The sequence below is a fragment of the Nicotiana tomentosiformis genome, chromosome 4 (genome assembly GCF_000390325.3).
Source record: "Nicotiana tomentosiformis chromosome 4, ASM39032v3, whole genome shotgun sequence".
NCBI classification, from domain to species: Eukaryota; Viridiplantae; Streptophyta; class Magnoliopsida; order Solanales; family Solanaceae; genus Nicotiana; species Nicotiana tomentosiformis.
In genome coordinates, this window is record NC_090815.1 from 54796368 (window position 1) to 54816441 (window position 20074).

The following is a 20074-nucleotide window of genomic DNA, read 5'->3' on the forward strand; positions in this document are numbered from 1 at the left end:
TGCATGCCGCAGCAAGTACTATTGACTCATGATGGGATCGGATTGCATGCTGCAACATGTATTATTGATTCATGATGGGATCGGGCTACACGCCGCAACAGGTTTTATTAGCTCTTGGGCAGGATCCGCCCTTCCGGAGTCTGACATACTAGCAGTGAGCACAATATTTATTAATTCATGATGGGATCGGGCTGCACGCGCGCAGCAGGTACTGTACAGTACTGAGTGACTGAGTGTGCTGAGTGATTGAGCGTGATGAGTGGGAGTGTGAGATAGTTATATTGAGTAGTGAGTGGGAGTGTGAGATAGTGATATTGAGTACTCTGAGAGTGTGAGTACATGGGTTCATCACCGTGATGCATTGCAGTTGACATGCATACTTGACAAACATGCATAAAGATGCATTTCCTCACGCTACACGATTTTGTGACATATATGACTTCACATGCACATTGACATGTAGGCATAGAGAGGTACTTTCCTTATGCTATCTGAGATTGAAACATCTTATCTGTTGTTAAAAGTTTTTGGGAAAAATCACAGATTTTTGACTTATTCATATTTTGGTGATTTCGGTGAAAGATTTGGATTTTACTGTTATACTTAGAAAGCATGCCTATTTTTCTGTAATTGTGAACGAATTGAGCATCATATCTTTGAGTTGTTTCTTGTACTACTTTTATTATATTGTTATGAGTTGTTTTTGGCTATTGGTGTTAGACTCTGACCGTTGTCCAAGCTCATCACTGCTTTCAACCTAAGGTTAGGTTTGTTACTTATTGAGTACATGGGGTCGGTTGTACTCATACTACACTTTTGCACCTTGCGTGCAGATTTTGGATGCTGATGTTGCTGTGTATGACGGAAGTTGGCACTGAAGACGTACCTGCGTTCCGGTCATAGCTGCCTCTTGTTCTTTGTAGCTTTAGAATTTATTAATCTGTCCATGTATATTTCAGACAGATGATGTATTTATTTCATACCAGCTTTGTAGACTCTAAATCTTAGAAGTTCATGATTTGTACTACTAGTTCTTGGGAAGTGTATAAAAGTTTAGTTATTTCATCATTTATTTTCTCAGTAAATCTCATTGAATTGAATTGTTGCTAATTGGCTTACCTAGTGGGTTGGGTTAGGTGCCATCACGACTAGTTGAATTTGGGTCGTGATAGATCCTATGTGCTAGAAATATTTACAGTAATACATATATTTAAGAAAAAAAGAAAAAAAATGCAATGAAAAAAAGAGAAGAGAAAACAGGTATAATGTATAAGTTGTTCTAATAGTTGATTTAAAGAATAAAAATAGAGGAAAAAAAGAGACAAATAGTATGTTATACTATTAGCTATATTAAAGAAGGTGAATAAATATTTACTGTATCGGTTATCTTTTATTATTGTATAAAAAAGAAGAATAAAGAAAAGGAGCAAAAAAAGTGAATGTAATTAGTGATGTAGGGAAAAAAAAGTAAAATAAAAAAAAGAGCTAAATTAACTTAGAAAATGAAGAAGAAATAAAGAAAATGAACAAAAGGAAAGAAAAAAGAGAAAAAATAAAATAAAATAAAATAAAATAAAGGAGCCAAAATTGAGTATGGAATCATATTATTTGAAAATAAGAAAATAAAGAATAATATGATTTAGAAAAAGAACATAAAAAGAGAAAAATGGAAAAAATAAAGAAAAAGGAGAAAAAAGAAAAGGATAAAAAATTGCCAATTACCCACAAAAGCTATAATGGGTAGGAAAAATAATTAGTTTAATAGGTAGAAAAATAAATGTATAGACAAGGATAATTAGTTTGATTTTTATGAGTAAAGCTATAAAACTCCCAAAATTTGATGTTCCTATTCATAACCATTAAGGTGATAATTCCAAAAAATAGTTTTTCCCATTGTTTAGTCATTTATGACTTCTTAGGATTTGTTACATTGTTCTTTCTAGGGTAAATTTCATAACATATAGAATTGCAAAATAGAACAATACTCCCTCCGTCTCAGATTATCTGTCGTATTTTTCTTTTATACGGCCCTTAAGAAATATTAATTAGAAGGGATTTTTGATAGTTTTACCCTTATTTATGTCTTAAGATATAATCTATCTTCATTGAATATTTATTCTATTTATGTGTCATCTCCATCTTCAATAATAATTACTACTAAGGGTAAAATGAGAAAAAAATTAATTAATTTTGTCTTGAACTTCTAAAATGACAAATAACTTGAGACAACTATTTTTAAAGATCACGACAGATAATTTGAGATGGAGGGAGTAGCATGTTGTTAAAGCTGTTAGGTACTAGTTTAGTAATTAAATACTTGTTGTCCGCTTGTTGGAGTGGAAGGATAAATCGTAGGGGAGGGACACCTCAATATGGCTATGTAGTTTTAAAGTGAGAGCAGTTCATTATTAGTACATGTTAAATAGTTGTAGAGTTCTCCATTGGTTCTTTTTTTCTCCTTTGTCTTGCTTTCTATTTTGGAAAGCTTGGGTTTAAATAGCAAGAATGATAGTTGGGGATGATGATGTAACAAATCATATAAATAATAAAAAAAAATTGGATGTGCAAATAAAGTCTCACATTGGTAGTTTAAAAACTTGGAAGCCTACATATAAATTATACGGATCTCTTAATGGAGAGCCCTTTGAAAAAAAAAGAATGGGCTTGACCCGAAGCGAATAATATCACACCATATTAAAAGTATATGGGGACTGATTTAGCCCAACAACTGGTATCAGAGTTAAGGTTTGTCGGGACGAGTATCGCGATGATATAGTCATGGGGTGGGGATCAACTTGCTTACCCTTATGAACTTGGTCATGCGTATATAGGAAGAAACTAGTTGCGAGCTTCGGTTGCTATAAATGCTCTAATAATGTGGGTCGCACACACTGGATCTTAAAAATTGTCCGTGGATTATGATAGTGAGCCATGTGAAACTTAGTTTAAGGGAAAGATTATTGGGTTTGGGAACGAAGTCCCACATTGGTAGCTGAAAAGATTAGGAGCCTACACAAGCTGTAGGCATATCTTAATGGTGTGAGACCTTTTTGAGGAAAATTGCACGGGCTTCGACCAAAGCGAACAATATCACACCAGGTTAATAGTATCTACGGGCTAGTTGAGCCCAACAACTAATATTAAATCCCAGGTTCGACTGGACGAGTATGGCAATGGACAGTGATGGCGTGAGGCTCGATTTGCTTACCTTTACAAGCTTGGAGACGCACACACAAGAAGAATCTAGTTACATGCTTCGGTTGCCATAAATATTCTAATGATGTGGGTCGCACATAGTGAAATTTGATTCGTGGTTCGTGGTAGTGGCCCACATGGAACTAGTTTGGGGGGTGAGGGAAGATTATTAGGTGTGTGAACAAAGTCTCTCATTGGTACCTGAAAAGATTAGGAGCCTGCATATAAGATATAAGAATTTGTCATAACCCCAATCTCCCTCCGTAGGATGTCGTGATGGTACCTAGTCACTAAAACTAGGTAAGCCTAACATACATGAAGAATTAACAGAAATAATAATAAAACTTCTAATTAAAACCAACATCTATCATAAAAAGAACTCCACAATACAACTGAAAATATAACCCCAAAATCTGGTGAGACCGAGTCATAAGCTCTACACGAGTATACTGAAACATCCCTAATACATTAGCATCTATAATAGGAGTATGCAATAGAAACTAAGATAGAGGGTGCCTGCGAGGCCTGCGAATACCGGCAAGTATACCATGAAGTCTCCGATCCAAACTCAACTCACGGATGCCTAGGTTGTATGAAGTACCTGGATCTGCACAAAAAGATATGCAGAAGCATAGTATGAGTACACCACAACGGTACCCAGTAAGTACCAAGTCTAACCTCGGTAGAGTAGTAACGAGGTCAGGTCAAGACACCTACTGAAATAAATAAAGAAACTGAACATGTATGGTACAATATAATAATGGAAACAGGGAATGAAACAATGAAGAAATACAACAAGATAAGCTACACCAAAAGTTAAGGCAATAAAGGCATCAATGGAGGAAACACGTAATAAGAACACCAAGGAAATGATGCAAACAAAACACAAGTGATGTAAATGTGTCACGACCCAAAATCCAACTAGTCGTGATGGCACCTAACCCAACCCGTCAGGTAAGCCAATTAACAACTATCCAATTTAATGAGATTTATTAAGAAAAGAAATGATAATACAACTGCTTTTATACAAAAAATTTCCAAGGACTGGTAGTACAAATCATGAGCTTCTAAGATTTAGAATTTACAAAGCTGGTATGAAATAAAGTACATCAACTGTCTGAAATATATATGAACAGATTAAAATTCTAAAGCTACCAAGATCGAGAGGCAGCTATGGCCGAAACGCAGGTACATCTTCAGATCCAGCTCCCGCCGTGCATAGCAACATCAACATCTAGCATCTGCACGCAAGGTACAGAAGTGTAGTACGAGTACAACCGACCCCATGTACTCAATAAGTAACAAACCTAACCTTAAGTTGAAAGTAGTGACGAATTGGGATAAAGGTCAAACTCCAACACCAATAGCCAACAACAGCTCATAACAATATAATAAAAGTGGTACAGGAAATAACTTAGAGATATAATGTTCAGCTCATTCACAGTTCCGGAAAATAGACATGCTTTTCAAATATAACAGTGAAAACCCAAATCTTTTACCGAAAGCACTAAAATATGAGTAAGTTTGTAAAATCGTGATTTTCTTTTCCAAAAACTTTTCAACAGGTGAATGTTTCATTATCAAATGGCATGAGGAAAAGTACATCTCTATGCCTACATGTCAATGTGTATGAGAAGTCATGAATGACGTGATACCGTACAGCATGAGAAAAAATGCATCTCTATGCATGTATGTCAAGTGTGCATGTAGAATGTAGTACAACATAGTGAATAACCATATGCATACTCTCATAGTATCAATCCACTCAGTCCTCCTAGTCTCTCGGCACTCGCGCTCGGCACTCACACTCACACTCAATAGGTACCTGCGCTCACTATGGGTGTGCAGACTCCGGATGGCTCCTTCAGCCCAAGCGCTATAATGAGCAAATCATGGCATGAATCCTCACGGATAACTCACGTGCTGCACGGACAACTCACGTGCCATAGTATCAATATCTGGATCTGCACGGATATATCACATGCTGCACGGACAACTCACGTGCTATAGTATCAGCATCTGGATCCGCACGGACAACTCACGTGCTGCACGGAAAACTCACGTGCTATAGTATCAATAACCTCATAATCAGGCCCTCGGCCTCACTAAGTCGTCAATCTCTCCAGTCTCTCGGGCTCACAACACTCATGCGAAGCAGCCCAAATCAATGATATGAGATGTGACAATATATAATAACTGAGACTGAGACGTGATATGTAATGATGAATACGACTGAGTACATAACTGCAATTAAACAATTAACTCAACAGCAAGGAATGACCACTGTGGGTCTCAATAGTGCCAGCATATAGCCTAAACAAAGTTCCTAGCATAAATTACAACTCAAGTGCTCTAACACATAGAGTACAGTAAAAATGTCTAGATAAGGTAGCTACACAATTCCATGGAATCGACTAAGTCACAGTTCACACGGTGCACGCCCACACGCCCGTCACCTAGCATGCGCGTCACCTCAACATCAATCACATAACACGTAATTTGGGGTTTTATACCCTCAGCACCAAGTTTAGAGGTGTTACTTACCTCGAACAAGCCAAATCCAATACCGAGTAAGCCAAGCGATGCTCCAAAAATGCCATCCCGCACGTACCGACCTCCGAAAGGCTCGAAACTAGCCAAAAGCAACTCAAATACATCAAACAATGCCAAAGGAAACAAACCTAATCGATAAAATCCGAATCTTTAATCAAAAGCCCAAAAACAACCCAAAAGTCCAACTCGGACCCGCACCTCGGAACTCGACGAAACTTATAAAATCTGACAACTCATTCAATTAAGAGTCCAACCATACTAGTTTCACTCAAATCCGACTCCGAATATGTTCAAAACTAAAAAACTCACTATATGAAACTTTAGGCTAAAACCCTCAATTCCTCTTTATAATTCATAATCCAATTACCAAAAACGAAGATAGAATCACGAAATATAATCAAAAGCGGGTAGAGAACATTTACCCCAATCCACGTGGTGAAACTCACTCCAAAAATCGCCTCCATCCGATCCCCAAATCGCAAAATATGATAATAGAACCAAAACCTCGATTTATAGGTTCTGCCCAGCGATTATCGCATTTGCGAACCAAATTTCTGCTTCTGCGGACCCGCACATGTGGCCCAATCTTCGCTTATGTGAACAAACCAAACTCAACAGCCATCGCCTCTGCGGAACACCACTTCGCACCTGCGCTCCCGCAGGTGCGGCTCTGCCATCGCACCTGCGTCATACCTCGCCCCTGCGACCCAAGGCACCGCTTCCGCGCTTCCGCAAGTGCGGCCCATTTCTCGCATTTGCGGAGCCCTGCTCCCAGTTACGCTTGTGCGACCATCGCACCCGCGCAAACCAGTCACAGGTGCGATCACACCAGGTCCTGCCACCAGCAACTTTAGCCAAAAATGATCCAAACGATCCGAACCTCGTCTGAAACTCACCCGAGCCCCTCGGGACCCTATCCGAATATACCAGATGGTTCCATAACATAACACGGACCTACTCGAGGCCTAAAATCACACATAACAACATCAAAACGACGAATCGCACCTCAAATCAAACTTAAATGAACTTTCAACTTCCAAAACTCGCGCCGAAACATAGCAAATCAAATCGGAATGAACTCAAATTTTGCACACAAGTCCCAAATGACATAACGAAGCTATTCTAATTCTCGGAACCACAATCCGAACCCGATATCATCAAAGTCAACTCCCGATCAAACTTATGAACTTTTCAAGCCTTCAAATTTCCTACTTTCGCCAATTAGTGATGAATCCTTCTAGAAATATCCAAATGCAAATCCGGGCATACGCCTGAGTCCAAAAACACCATCCGGATCTCACGGAACCATCAAAGCTCCGTTCCAAGGTTAAATTCACAAAAGTCAAACTTAGTCAACTCTTCCAACTTAAAGCTTCAACAATAAAATTCATTCTTCCAAATCGATTACGAATAACCCGAAAACCAAAACCTATGATTCACACAAGTCATAATACATCATACAGAGCTACTCATGCCCTCAAACCACCGAGCAAAGTGCAAATGCTCAAAACGACCGGTCGGGTCGTTATATCCTCCCCCACTTAAACATGCGTTCGTCCTTGAACGTGCCAAGAGTCATTCCAAAGCCATCAAACCGTCGTGTAACCTTACCATATACATACTCGGGGGTGATCCCACGTCACCCTATTCCATTTAGGCCCGACAACACAACATCACTAAAGATCATTACTTTAACCTTAGCCCGTAAACCATAGAATCCAGCTTCCAACATCCGGAATACCTATAGGTCCCGAACCTCGCATCTACACACTATATAAGTCTGAACAAGTTGTATCAAGCCATAACCATAAACCAAGATGTAATCACATGATATACCGCATAACTGGCGTACTTGTAGCAATAACTTCTGACCATAATAATTGCTCAAAACAAATTCGGTACTGGTAATAAACCTCATATCAAACAAAACCTCGCTCTAAAACCTTCATACACTGCCGATGATGAAATAAACATGCAGAAACTCATAACCACTCATCAGATCAACAAGCCATGGAGATCCCTCTCCTTCGACAAAAACTATAGCTAATTTCTAAGCCGATCAACGACATTGTCCTTTCAAATATACCGCAATCAAATTCGATAGCACCCATTCTAGGTCTAACAACCTCCGCTTATCAAATACAAGCTACTCTACTGACACGCCACACCAATACTACACAGAGCCACAAATCGTGCAATCTGTGCACCAATACGCAATAATTCAATGTACTCAATCATGGAAAATGACTCGAATGAGAGAACTGTCCCGCAAGTTCAACAGGTACCACCATAATGCAACGCTAAGAACCCATCACACACAATAGAACCCAAAACACATGAATCTATCACGAAGGATCATATCCCATCATAACCCCGCTGCAATACGTGACCCATTCAAACACCGATCCATATGAAATACCTCGAGCCCGATGCTCAAATCAACAACCATAGGAAATTTGACACTAAGTACACAAGTGCATGACCATAACCATGGGGAAGGAAACAACATAATATACCACAATCTGGAAAGACCATAACCCAGGCGCAATCAAGCATTTCACACCCCAATCACCATCTCGCTTGAATCCCGCTATAAGGCCCAAACAGAACCGCACCATGTGTGCATATAACCAACGAATCACAACCCCTCATTGTATGGAAGAGTAACACATAAAACATATTAGATACGAGAAAAATCAATTCTAACCAAATGGCACATCCCTCGACAATAGCAGTACGGAGTCAACAAATTCAACCCAGTGTAGAATACACATCCTCTTTAGGCCTACCAATGGGCCCCCAAATCAACTCTGATCATCTACAAATAGATAAATAATCCTCCGAAAGTCCACAATGACCTAATCATAACACATACCATCATCTGGCTAGCTTTGGCCACATTTTCACAGTCCACCACTATGAAACAGTCTGCTCCTGATAACTCCTAGTCTCCAAATCCCTAGAACACACGAATCACCATATCTAATTCCAACTCCACCGCCCGAATATCTAACACACCTCTCATACACGATCATCCCACTAGGAATACTTCTAAAATTCTTCTGTGCCACATAGTAAAAATCTGAATATCAGCAGTCAATCAATCAAGCGAGTACCGCAATACCAATGAAGCATCCGTAAGTCAACACGCAGTGTGCCTTCTGAAATGTGCACCTTTCTCAGGAATTACCAAGTAGTTATAACATTCGTCTAAATATCTGAAATTGTCCATGATGTCCAAAATTCATGACCTTCCCTCCAAATATGAACCATGACCTTGCACATGCAAATCTCAATCCCATACAACACAATACACCACATCTATCATGCCATCATATAAAAAGTACGAGAATCTCATAATCAACTCTAAGTCACAAGCAGAATACATACCCGATCAGTCAGAAACCTTCCATTTGATCTCATCCAGGAGAAAATCACAATACGCAATATGTTCTTTATGCCAGTAGGAAATATCCATCTCAAGCCATGATAGAAACCATCGAGAACTCGTCGAAACCCATTTGCCTATAACCAAACCATCAGAAACGAGTCTCTCTAACTCAACCAAGCCACGCAGGTCGCCAAACCCAAGAGTATTGACACCAAAATACATGTAGAGCCTCACCACATCATAAGTACACAAAGAACCGATCATATCTATTACCTTGCTGATCTAACCTACTACCAAGTTGTACTATTTCTCTGAGTTCCGTCCGAATTATCCTCAAGTTGACACTCCTCCTCGCCATAATACCATGATCCTCAAACAAAGCTCACCCCACGAGATCCTAGAATAAAACCACACCGCCCTAGGGCCCATAAGCCGTTGTATTCCCTCTCAAGCACCCCAAAAGTACCACAATCGAGACACCCACTCCGAAGAGTCATGTGAACCTGAAACTATTTCCTTTACCTTCTTGATACTGAAATGTAGAATTCATAGTGATACAGAAATACTGTGAGTCCCGAGACCCTCCGACGCAAATCTCGGAGTCTAGCCATATATAAATTCGAATAAATTCTCAATTGCTATATATAATTCTTGAATCCATTAGATCCTTCTCGGGAGTCATCCATTATGCTCAAATCTCAATTGCGCCGCCCAAACAGGCCAAACGACATATGCCCTATTAGCACAACAACAGCCAAAGAAGTAATCCACACCTTTAAGCAACCGAGAAATTCCTACTCCCCGCGCACTACATCCTTCACGAATAACAACTCAATCATCCCATGATTCCCATATACCCATAAGGTGTAACATATCCTGTATCCAAAAATTTCGTTACTCGAGTCATCCTCGATCTCAACCTCTACAAGTCATAATTGATCCATAAGTATGCCTCAGACCAAAACCAATACAACACGTAACCATGCAATCAAATCGTCGATAGCAGACTCCCCCACTTAGCTCAATGCCATAGAATAGAACATCTGATAACTCACCATTCCCATACTCTATTACTGCCATAATACCGTAGGGAGATTCAACTAAATCCTTCATAAGCTCACATAAAACAAACCATATAGTACCTCAAATCATCTACTAAGCTCGCATACATCCACATGACGATCAGGTCAACTTTCTCAACCAAATTCAAATTCAAATCTCAAAAAATAATACCCCGCTGGTAGAAAGGAAACTCTCCACACAACATTATAAGGATCACACCTCTATAGATTACTCCACAAGAGATAAACCACCTGCTTAGCCTCAAATTGGCATCTTGCTATATCCTTTCGCAATCACGATTACTGCGCTGTCACTTAATCTTCCTGAGTCTGAGCTCATCAACAAGACATGAGAATCTAATTCATTCCACAATTAAACAAAATGAAAGATCCTTCAACACACTCATAACTTGAGACTATACTTCAAATCACGACAGAAATCAAGCACACAATAGTCCTTTTACATATCAAGAAAACTCTTCTCGTCACACTCAAACCATTTGAACACATCTCGCAGTCACGTCATGCTCATCATATAGCCATCCAGCCACTCATCGAGCCACAATTTCACTCATAAGAACACTACCGGACATATAAGTCCAAAAGCACATGCTCACACCACTGAAATCATCGTGCTCAAGCTACAGTCAAAACCCGGCCTCAAGTCCTCCAGGCTGGCCCATCATTAAGAATGGTATTTCAACAATTTAAAACTTTACCTCAATGTGATCACAGCACTTCAACACCAAAACTCAACAATAAGATATTCCAAGAAATAACAACTTCAAGTAAGGTAACTCAACAGTTAAGTATTTAACAAGGAAATAAGAAAACAATAACTTCAACTAAGCATGTAAGGGCAAATAACAAGTAAGAGATGAAAAGGTATTAACAATGTCAAGTAAAGCATATAAGGATAGATTAATGATAACGAATATAACAGGTTATGACAACTCAATTAAAGGCATGAAAAGAATCTACATAGCTTAAACCAATCAATTACCATATTTAGCCCGTTTACCCACTTGTCACCTTGCGTACGCGGCTTTCACGTACCACAATTAACATAAAACAACACCAATCCTAAGGGGTAATTCCCCCACACAAAGTTAGGCAAGATACTTATCTCACAACACGCTAACTCAATCCACTAGTAAGCCTTTTCCGCGAATATCCAACTCCGAACTGCTCGAATCCAGCCAAAATAACTTTATACCATAAATACAAACCATAGGAAACTATTCCGAATAAAGTTTCAATCTTTAAAGAAAATCAAAAAGTCAACCTCGAGCTCGCGTCTCGGAACCCGACCAAACTTACAAAATCCGATCACTCATTTAATAACGAGTCCAACCATACTAAAATTAATCAATTTTGATCTCAAATCGACCTTCAAATTCTCAAAATATAGCTAGCGTTTGGCCATAGATTCCCAAATTTGTTTTGAAAAATCTGATTTGGGTGAAGTTTGGTTTGAAGATGAAAATGTGTTTGGACATAATTTTTCAAAACATATTTCACTTTTTATTTGAAAAAACATGAAACATGACTTATACCCCACAAGTTCTAAAAACTATCACAAATATCCAATAGTACCATTATCATAAACCATAGTCCTGAACATAAATAAGTTTGGTACAAAATTATCATTTTTATAATGAACTATATAAATCATTAATTACAGTGAAATCCCATTAGAGAATTACGGCTTCTAATTAAAAAGAAAAAGTTAACTGATATGAGTGTTCAGAAAGCCATCTAGCCTACAAATCAGAAGCAATGCACAAAGGATTGAGCTGATAAGGGAGCATATTCATCAAATATTTAGTTGGTCGTAATAAATGTGGGCTCTTTTACAAACTATAAAAGTTTGGGGTAATATTTAAAAATGTAACGGTCATGTTTTGGCCCAAAATCAGCAATTGAGGTGATTTTGGGATTTTGGATTTGGGATTTTGCCAAAATGTGGGCAAAATCTATGGCAAAATATTTGTTTGTCAAATAAATCCCAAATTTATTTTGGCAAAACTCATGGCCAAACGGGTCCATAGTCTATGAGGTTTTCACAATTTCCCCAAATTTTCCAACTCAAAACACTAAGTAAATGATAAAAGCAACGATTGATTCATGTTTAATAGCCAAATTTGAGTTAGAATCACTTACTCTGATCAACTCCTTGAAATTATCTCTCAAAATCGCCCAAAACCGAGCTCTCTAAGTCAAAAGATGAAGAATGAAATAAAACCCTCGATTTGCCCCTTTTCTGCCCAGCGATCTCGCTTATGTGGCAACTAAATCCAAAAATAATCCGATTTAAATCCGATTCACACATGGGGCCCCCGTCCGAATACACCAATATGTTCCAAAACACATAACAAACCTACTCGAGACCTTAAATAACATCAAACAATATCGATTCTATGAATCACAATCCAATTCAAACCTATTGAAACCATGAACATCCAACTTCCAAAACTTATGCCGATTCATATCAATCCAACTCCGATTGACCTCAAATTTTGCACACAAGTCATAAATGACACAACGGACCTATTCCGACTTCCAGAATCGGAATCCGACCCCGATATCAATAAAGTCAACTCCCGATCAAACTTCTCAACCTTCCAAACCTTCTAACTTTTGCCAATTCAAGCCAAAACGACCTACAGACCTCCAAATCAATATCTGAACATGCTCCTAAGTCCGAAATCACCATTCGGAGCTGACGGAACCGTCAAAGCTCCATTCTAGAGCCGTCTACACAAAAGTCAAACTCCGGTCAACTTTTTCGACTTAAGCTTCCAACTTTAGGACAAAGTGTCCCATTTCACTCCGAAACTCACCCGAACCAAAATCAACCACCCCGACAAGTCACATAACCACAATATAACATAGAGGAGGCAATAAATAGGGGAACGAGGCTAAAATACTCAAAATGACCGATCGGGTCATTACATCCTCCCCCTCTTAAAACAAACGTTCATCCTCGAACAAGTATAAAGACATACCTGAAGTGATGAAAAGATGAGGATAACGGCTACGCATATCATGCTCGGTCTACCAAGTCACCTCATCGACTGGTTGATCCCTCCACTAAACCTTCACTGAAGCAATGCTCTTTGACCTCAACTTTCGGACCTGTCTGTCCAAGATGGCTACCGGCTCCTCAACATAAGACAAATCCTTGTCTAATTAGACTAAGCTGAAATCCAACACATAGGACAGATCATCGTGATACTTCCGGAGCATAAAAACATGGAATACCGGATGAACCGCAGATAGACTAGGTGGCAATGCAAGCTTGTAGGGCACTTCACCAATCCTCTCAAAAATCTCAAAATGTTTGATATACCTAGGGCTCAACTTGTCCTTCTTCCCGAACATCATAACACCCTTCATGAGCGAAACCCGGAGCAAGACCCACTCTCCAATCATGAATGCAACATCACGAACATTTTGATCCGCATAACTCTTCTGTTTAGATTGGGTTGTACGAAGCCGATCCTGGATAAACTTGACCTTTTCCAAGGCATCTCGAACCAAATATGTGCCTAATAACTTAGCCTCTCCCGGCTCAAACCAACCAACTCAGGAACGACACAGTCTCCCATATAGGGCCTTATAAGAAGCCATCTGAATACTCGATTGGTAGCTATTATTGTAGGCAAACTCCGCAAGTGGAAAGAACTGATCCCAAGAACCCCCGAACTCCATAACATAGGAACGAAACATATCCTCCAATATCTAAATGGTGCGCTCAGAATGTCCGTCCGTCTGGAGGTGGAATGTTGTACTCAACTCAACCCGTGTGCCTAACTCACACTGTATGATTCTCCAGAAGCGCAATGTAAACTATGTGCCCTGGTCGAAGATGATGGATACCGGCACTCCATGAAGTCGGACAATCTCGCAGATATAGATCTGAGCCAGTTGCTCTGAAGAATAGGTAGTCACCACCGGAATGAAATGAGCCGACTTGATCAACCTTACCACAATCACCCATACAATGTCAAACTTTTTCTGAGTCTGTGGGAGCCCAACAACTAAGTCCATAGTAACTCGCTCCCATTTCCACTCGGGAATCTCAAGTCTCTGAAGCAAACCTCCTAGACTCTGGTGCCCATACTTCACCTGCTGACAATTTAGGCACTGGGCTATATACGCCACTATGTCCTTCTTCATTATCCTCCACCAATAGTCCTCGAACGCACACACAAGAAGAAGCTAGTTATATGTGTTACACCTCATGTTTTCGTACGTGAGAATACATCATAAGTCAATTGATGTAAGCTCAGAAATGAGATCATCTTTGAAAGTACATATGGTAAGTTAATCATGTTACCTTGGAGGTTACAAATCTTTAATATCATAGATAACAAGTACCAAGAGGGTTGAAAGACTTAGAAGCTAAGCAAACTGAAGAAAATAAGTTTCGTCGAAAGTCGACAAGTTAGGAATATTATAACATGTAATCTTGGGATAAGAATATGGTGGTTAACATGATAAGGAGGTTATGTTATGAGTTATTTTAGGCTTATTATAGTCGTGTATTACATTTTGAATCCAAGCGAGTTGTGGAACAAAAGTTGGCAAAGGTCATGACAAGTTATATTCATAAATGTGCTGAAAATCAGGTCAGATGTAGCTGAGTGTTTCTCCCAATATAATTGGAATTACAGGATGATCCACATATCAAATTGAATATCTACTAGTCTAGTTTCTAAATCATTAAACCGTTTGTCGATACGACATTGGAGTACAGATATATTTGCAGTTTTGCGAGATTGCGCAGACTGCATAAGTGACAAATAGGTGTGTCACTAAAGCTTTTTGAGCAATACATTTCATGTGTTATATTAGATCTTTTTGAGACATATTATATACCAAATTGAAGGTCATGGAATTTAGTTTACAACGCTCTTAACCATTCATTCATACGATATCCAAATAAAAAGATATAAGCGTCGGAAGATGGGCCAATGAGAGGGTGCCAAGCTAGCACCTCTTTGACTTTTCCAAACTTGATATATATAGGTCTTAGGCCGTGTTTATCTTCATTTTCCATAGCACACAACCATATAACACCCATAAACATATCCTTAAGCTCTATTCTAGGGTTTCAAATATTATTAACATCCCGGGTACAAAATCAAGAAGCGATAACACTAAAACGATCCCTACGACGTAAGTATCGCTATATCGCCTCTCTTTTTCTTTATAGTTTGAGTTTTGGAAGGTACTTCATAATTAAGAAAATGTATACTTTCTGTATTTAAGCTATTAAATATCAAGGAAGGTTGATAAATTCATTTCCAAATATTAGAACTCGCGGGACGGTGATCAGAAGCCGTGAGTTCGATTTATTTCACTTTTAGTGGACTGTTTTATAGTCCACTCGTGTTGGCCTATTGTGCTTCTGATTTATGGAGTTTGGAAGGATGAAGAGCATGGAGAAATGCCACATGTGGTAGGGTAGTAGGTTGGTCACTCGTCGTTGCAATTGCAGGCTAATTGACAACTTGTTGATTGGGCGTGTTGTGGTATATTTGGGGCTTTTGTTGTATTGAAGGTCCCGAATTGTAGTTGGGTTGTTTTTGAGTTGCTGATTGTATTGTGTTTATATCTCGCCTATAGTAGGCTTGAGGGAGCAGTAAAGTCAGGGGAAATGCTGTCCATTTTATTTTAAGAATCGAGTTATCGTTTGAGATACATGATATACTACCGCTATCTAAGTTGTACATGTATTTCTTTATTATAGGGTTGGCGCTCTAGTTGTCGTAAGCTTGTTGTTGAGTTGCATTAACGACTTTAGGTATGTTAAGGCCATCCATTCTTTCCTTTTGACATGATTCATATGATACAAACAAAACGTGCAAACGCGAAACTTTCATAAATGACTCTATTCATAGAAGTACTAGGGGTGCCTATGTTCTTGATTCCCCATGTGTCCTATTATTATATCTCCTGTTCATGGGTATCCGAAAAATATGTAAGTTGCTAAAGTTTATCCGAAAGCATATTTATCTTATGACATTCCGAGAAATCTTACTAACTTACTTCATTATGCATTGCATTCATTTATACATGTACATTGACTCATGACCAGATAGTGTTATGTACGTGTATATTATATGTATATGGGATATGGGAAAAGGTTATGGCGTTATATACGCACCACCACCTGATCAGCTGATATACGTTGATGGTTTTGCCCACAGTGGCTGAGATGATATGATGGGATGCCCTCAGAGGCTTGATGATGTTATGTATGCATATACCTATGCATGGTATGACATTTATACGCACATGCATGACATTATAAATGTTTCATGATTCACAGAGCTATTCAGACTTACAGGTTCAGTTCTTTACTCCATGTTTCTTTCATGTCTTTTATATACTGCTTTCATGCCTTACATACTCGATACTTTATCTGTACTGACGTCCCTTTTACCTGGGGACACTGTGTTTCATGCCCGCAGGTCCCGATAGACAGGTTGAGAGTTTTCCTAGTAGGCTATCAGCTCAGCGGAAGGTGTTTATGCACTCCACTTGCTCCGGAGTTACCTATTTGGTCAGTATGATTTGGACATGTATTGATTGGTATGACGGGGCCCTGTCCCGAGCTTTATGACATTTATGTACTCTTAGAGGCTTGTAGACAGATGTCATGTATATGGATACTTGTATGGCCTTATCGGCCTATGTTTTGAGTATACAAATTATTATGTCGACCTTATAGGCCCGTATGTCACATGTATAAGTTTCTATATCATGTTGAGTCGTCCTATGTCTAGTATTCCCTTATGTTTTATTCTCTTTATCTTATGATGGCCCTTATGGCCCACTTACCCATGACGGTATGATAAGAAAGATATGTTACGTTGGTATTCAGTTGTGTAAGGAATCAGGTGCCCATCGCGGCCCTGCGGTTTGGGTCAGGACAACATGCTTCGATTGCCATAAATATTCTAATGATGTGGGTCGCACATAATGAATCTCAAAATTTGACTCGTGGTTCGTGGTAGTTGCCCACATGGAACTTAGTTTGGGGGTGATGGGATATTATTAGGTGTGTGAACAAAGTTCCTCATTGGTAGCTGAAAAGATTTGAAGCCTACATATAAGGTATAGGAATTTGTCACGACCCCAATTTTCCTCCGTAGGATGTCGTGATGGCACCTAATCTCTAAGACTAGGTAAGCCTAACATACATGAAGAATTAGCGGAAATAATAATAATTTTTTAATGGTGTAAGACCTTTTAGTGAAAGTCGTACGAACTTTGCCAAAAAACGAACGATATCACATTATATTAAGAATATCTACAGGCTAATGAGCCCAACACGTTTGCTACACTGGTTTTGAGTATGAAGAAAATTATGCGTGGACTGTTGGGAGAACAAGAAATAAAGGAAAAACTATGACAATATCAAGAATAGGTTAAATCCTAGAAGTGAAAATGTATCACACAAATTTATTGGAAACCTTAGCTATGGTCTAGAATTATAGAAGAAACTGAATTACCAAAAAGAAAATTTTATAACAACTGAAATAAAGTTATCCAAAAGGTTTCCCACAAGTTAACTGAGAACTTAAGGTGTTGAAAAAACTAAACTATCTATAAAAAAATCATAACCAAAATAAAAGTTATAAATTTAAAAATTTCAAAATCTGTTGCAGTAAGTTTTTTATTCTTTCTATTGTGAAGTGCATAAATTATATTTAAGAAACTCTCTAGAAGGAGATCAAAATAGGGTAAATTTCACAAATGGTCATATAACTATGATTGTTTTCACCAAAGTCATATAACTATGTTTTCTCACATAAAAATCATATTGACCGAAAAATATAACTTTTCAATAGTATTTTCTTATTCCATAGTTTTTTATTTTTTATTTTCAGTTTAGTAAATAATAATTCAATTAAAATAGGAATGACTCAACCCGACCCGACCCGACCTCCGACCCAATAACTATACATATATAAACCAAAGCACTTTAAAAATATTATTATTTATAGCCACTTTTTATATTTTACAGCAAAGTACAAATATATATAATTGATACCTCAACTTTTCCTTCAACCCTCTCTTTCTTCTCGCTCAATCCCTCTCTCTATGCCCTCGGCAAGACCGCCGTCCAGATCTGGCGTTAGATCCAGATTTGGCATCAGATCCAGATCCAGGTGATGATTTGCTTGGCCAGCGTTAAAACAAGTTCCTCGAACAGAACGAGATTACGAAACCTTAGCCTATTGATTGGGAAATCGACTTATTTTTTTAAAATGCAATAAGCCAAGATAGATGAGCATGCATCAAATGCTATTTGAGGTCAACGCCCAACTTCTTTTGTTGAACCTTTTTCTTTTCAGTTGAAAATGAAAGAGGTTTAATATCCAGATACAATGTTAGATCCAGACGGATGGTGGTGATTTGCTTGACCGAAAAACGTCATCTCCGGCGAACTTTCTTTTCTTCTTTGCTATTGAGTCACACACAATGATACTAATACATTGTATTCTGTACAAATACACTCGTATTTGAGTGTATTATTTATTTTTCAATGCAAATGTATTTTTTTAAATATATTTTTTCCTGTATTTAAATATAGTGAATTGAATACAGTGTAAAAGCAGTTACAAGTGAATATAGTGAATTGAATACAACCGAATATCACTGTTTTGTGACTTTGTTATTTGAATACAGTCGAATTGAATTCAGTAAAATTGAATACAATGTAAAATAGATAAGAATAAATATTGTCGAACTGAATACAATGTATACAGCCGAATTGAATAAAACAGTATACAATCTATTTCTTGATATTTTGTTGTTTGAATACAACTGAATTTAAATACAGTAGAATTGAATATAATGTAAAATATATAAGCATGAATACATTCGAATTGAATACAGTGTATGCAACCGAATTGAATACAACGAGATACATCCCATGACAAGCAATTAGTAGCTACAGAATGTAATTAACTAAATTATAGCTACGCCCAATAATAAGCCTCCAAACAATAGACATTTCTGAAAGTTTTCCTAGATTAAAATAATACTAAAAGTGAATCCTTCAAGACATGATACTTCTATTTTTTATTTTTCTTTTCAAGATATTCATTCAAATTGATAGCATTTTTGTTCTAAGTTTTCTCTAATTATATCTTTTTTTATCAGAATCTCATGCATTCCAAACTAAGTTTTTTTGTGAGAGAAGGATTCACTTTTAGTATTATTTTAATTTATGTAAATGGGTATTGGGTCGGGTCGGATCGGGTTGGGTAATTCCTATTTTAAGGGGAAAGTACAAAACTGACCGTCAGCCGAAACTAATTGCATTCGCTAGCCAAAAAATATATAATATGCATATTATATGTTTATTACACACACACACACACACACACACACACACACACACACACACGCACGCACGCACACACATATATATATATATATATATATATATATATATATATATATATATATATATGCACATATATATATAATTTTTTAGAGGGCTAAACATATATATGTTTTTTATTTTAATTGGGTTATTATATATTAGACTGAAAATAAATAAAAAAATTAATTTCTTATCACTATGATTTTTGTGTGAGTTATTGAAATGTTTATAATTTTTGTGTGAGAAAACAAAGTTATATGACTTTGGTAAAAAAAGTCATAGTTTTATGATTATTTGTGAAATTTACCCGACCATTAATATAAATAGTGACCTAAAAATATCTATGCTATATTAAAAGCACGAAGGCCCTTAGCGAAATGTCGTTCACCTTATTTACCCTTTAAAAATAGAGTTCGCACTAGATAAAATAGTAATTTAATTATTTTCCTAATATTTCGGACTTGA

General features: G+C 37.8%; 1 long non-coding RNA gene across 1 annotated transcript; it reads right to left on the reverse strand.

Moving 5' to 3' along the window:
• Positions 1-3524: 3524 nt before the first annotated feature.
• On the reverse strand, positions 3525-18972 carry LOC108947011 (uncharacterized). The gene is made up of 2 exons (XR_001971399.3): positions 18269-18972; positions 3525-3802 (listed from the first exon to the last, which is right to left on the reverse strand). It is a non-coding gene; the product is annotated as an uncharacterized lncRNA (long non-coding RNA).
• Between the last annotated feature and the right edge of the window lie 1102 nt (positions 18973-20074).